This window comes from Tiliqua scincoides, unplaced genomic scaffold, assembly GCF_035046505.1.
Source record: "Tiliqua scincoides isolate rTilSci1 unplaced genomic scaffold, rTilSci1.hap2 HAP2_SCAFFOLD_111, whole genome shotgun sequence".
Taxonomy (NCBI): domain Eukaryota; kingdom Metazoa; phylum Chordata; class Lepidosauria; order Squamata; family Scincidae; genus Tiliqua; species Tiliqua scincoides.
This window is the reverse complement of record NW_027101363.1, coordinates 26,325-30,000: the sequence shown is the minus strand read 5'-3', so window position 1 is coordinate 30,000 and position 3,676 is coordinate 26,325. Positions and strand designations below refer to the sequence as shown.

Sequence of the window (3,676 nt, the reverse complement as noted above, 5' to 3'; positions counted from 1 at the left end):
CTTTGCAGGAAAGAGTAAATCAAAATCGAGACTGAGAAGGAAGAAACAGGTCCCTTCTCGGCAGAAAACTCCGGATTCGATGCACCTCAGAGAACCGACTGAAACCAGGATTCATGTGATCTGGAGACGAGTTTCGCTCTTCGGTGGCCGACGCGAATCCCTAAAGAGTACCATGGACATGGAAGCAGCCGGACCCAGCCATAATCCCCCCAAAAATCTTCAAATAGAGTCTACGAGTACTAGATCATGGGGGGAGACTCTACAAGTCGAGCAAAAACCTTAACAGACAGAACAGAGCGGGCTATGGCAGCGTCGCTCCAATACACAGGAAATCTTACCGTTAAGGGGAATAAACTTTTAACTATCACTGTGTGCCTCCTGTGGAACTCTCTGCCACCAGAAAGGAGCTACACCTTGGCTAATAGTGGTCTGTAAGAGAAAGACCAGAATCACCTAATGATGGCAAGGAAATGGAGTGCCTATTTGGTGTGATGCTCAGGGTTCATTTAGCAAATGTCTCTTCATTTTGTGAGTAACGAGCAAAAGTTCCCTTAGGTTGAGAAGGTCTCTGTGACCCCCCCTCCCCACGCACCCCACTGCAGGATGCAGCCTATGCCCTGTTGGCATGGCTGCATCAGCGGTGGAAAGTTGGACAGGATCGGGACCGGGACATCAAACTCTTTAAGGGTTTTGGAGGCCTTGGGACTCTGATGATCACATCTCTGATGTGAAGGACAGAAATGGGAGGTGGTGATAGGGTGGGGCAGCAGGACTTTTGCAGCCGGGGATAGCAATATTTAAGACTTGATTTGAAAAAAACAAACTCATCAGTCTGAAAAAACCCTGCAATATTTTCTCTGGGGAAATAACTCTTCTTTACCCCGACTCTGTTTCCCCCCACTCTTTCCCCTGTTGTGTCGATATCTAGATCAGTGTTTCTCGGAACCCCCTAGGTGGGTCGTGAACCAATTTCAGGTGCATCCCCATTCATTTCAATGTGTATTTTATATTAGACTTGATGCTACCATGGTGTATAACTGCATTTGGCAAAGGTTATCATTTCAAAGAGCAGTGCACAGTATATGGTGCCATCACAGTGCGCTGCTATTTACACACAGTGAAAACAGAGTTCCCTGCCCCAAGGAGCTTACAGCTCTAGATCAGAGCTTACAATCTAGATCAGTGGTTCCCAACCTTTAGAAGCCCACAGACCACTGAGGCAAAAATTGGAAGTGCCTTGGACCACTTGTGGCTGTGGAGAGTCTGGTCTCTGGCTTCTCTGTTGGCCCGTCTCCCAAGAGCTCCCCATGGACTATCAGAGAGGATGGAGAATGGTCTGCCCATAGCCACACTGACACTTCAATGGTTGGCCGGGCCGAAAAGAGGCTTGCTGCGGGCCGCATCTGGCCCCCGGGCCGGGGTTTGGAGACCCCTAATCTAGATACTGACACGAGGGAGGCAACAGAGGAAAGGGAGGGTGAGGTGGAAGCAGGATAAACAAGGGAGCTTTTAACAGGCTACCATGTACTACATGGTACCATGGACTACAAAAAGGCTTTCGACTCAGTAGAAGTCAACGCCATCCTCAACTCTCAACTCTCCTGTATGACGAATTTCAAAGTGGATCCGTCATACATCAACATCCTAGAACATTGCAACACCGGGACATCAACAACCGTTCCAATTGTTTGATCGCAAGCTGCGCATCCCCATTGAAAAAGGAGTCCGACGGGGTGACACCATCTCCCCGAAGCTCTTCACCTCAGCCCTTCAGTATGCCAACTTGATTGGTACCATAAGGGTCTGTTGATCAATGGAAAGAAGCTCTCAAACCTGTAATTTGCAGACCACATCTTGCTTCTCGGCAACAATGCAACGAGGATGAACGAGATGCTGAACAAGCTGAATAAAGTAGGCAAAGCCATCGGCTTGGAGATGAATATGAAGAAAACTCAGACGATGACCAACCAATGGCACGACAACGGTAACTTGCAGCTCTGTGGCGCCACCCTGGATAAAGTTCACAGCTACGTCTACTTGGGGCAAGTGAACATGGCCAACGACCTAACGATGGAGATCGGGAGACGAAGGAAAGCGGCGTGGGCTGCCATGGGATCAATCTGAGAAGTCAACAGTCAGATCCAGGATCCACAGCTGTTTGACTCCATAGTACTGGACAACAGTTGCACTAGACCAAAAAACATGGAGCGAGTGTGGGCCACATTGGAAAGATTGCCAACGACCTAACGATGGAGATCGGGAGACGAAGGAAAACTGCGTGGGCTGCCATGGGATCAACCCGAGAAGTCAACAGTCAGATCCAGGATCCGCAGCTGTTTGACTCCATAGTACTTCCGGCTTTTTGCTATGCCACAGAAACATGGGCTGATAACAAGACCATTGTTACTGCCATGCCTCCTTGGCACGAAAAGATGCCAAGTAAAGTACCTTTACGTTACTTGAAGGATGCCTCCTCGGGACGAACCGCCGAAAACAATGGCAACATGGTCTCAGAAGTCAGGACCTCCGGCAAGAATCCAAGATCCGCAACCCGCTCAAGTACACGGCTTCTGCAAAGCACAGATGGGCAGGACGCGTCATCCGCCGAACAGACGACCGATGGAGCACCAGAATCACACACGGGATCCCGTATCACGTCAAAAGAACCCCCGGCCGACCGGCTACTCGCTGCTCAGATACCTTTTCCGGTCATTTAAACAACAGGGACTGCTGCACTGGACAACAGTCGCACTAGACCAAAAAACATGGAGCGAGTGTGGGCCACATTGGAAAGATTGCCAGTGAGGATGGGCCATCAATGTATGTATGTATGTACCATGTAGATGCTTTTGACAATGATAGTCAATGGACCTTACTCCTGGGTAAGTGTGGAAAGGATTGCAGCCTTTGGGGAATTTTTTTAAACAGATCAGCAGCTGATTGGGAGGGTTATCCTTCTTTCTTTTAAATAAATTTTTAAGCTTATACTTATTGCAAACAATTAATTCACGATTTGGTTGTACGGAAGGGCGTTAAAAATTTTCCTACTTCATGATGTCACTCCCAGCCATAATAATAATAATATAATAATATACAGTATTTATATACCGCCTTTCTTGGTCTTTATTCAAGACTTTATTCAAGGCGGTTTACACAGGCAGGCTTATTAAATCCACGCAGGGATTTTTACAAATTGAAAGAAGGTTCTCTCTTTCAAGAACCACCACATTCAAGATGTTACGCTCCGATCTGGTTAACATTCTGGCCTCCATCCTCCCACGCTCCGAGCAGATGGAACAGCTCAGCTGCAGCTTGCCAGCTGCTTCAAGGTCTTGCCATTCATGGTGCCGGTGGCCTCGAACTGCCGACCTTGTGGATGTTAATCTTCAGGCAAATGGAGGCTCTACCCTCTAGACCAGACCTCCTGCCCATAACATCACTTCCAGGTTAATTATATCACTTCTGGTGGGTCCCAACAGATTGTTATTCTGAAAAAGTGGGTCCTGGAGCTAATAGGTTTGAGAACCACCTACTCCTAGATTGTAAGCCCCATGGGGCAAGGACCTATTGTTTTGAACTAAAATGAAGGCTGACTGTCTCTGTTTACCCCTTGCCTCATCTTCCCCTCCCTTTGTTTTGCTGTCTCCTTGGCGTCAGTGTCTCTTGATTGTAAGCT

At 48.0% G+C, this 3,676-nt stretch overlaps 1 pseudogene; it reads left to right on the top strand.

The window, feature by feature from the left end:
- Positions 1 to 1,539: 1,539 nt before the first annotated feature.
- On the top strand, positions 1,540 to 2,717 carry LOC136635847 (uncharacterized; annotated as a pseudogene).
- The last annotated feature ends 959 nt before the right edge of the window (positions 2,718 to 3,676 follow it).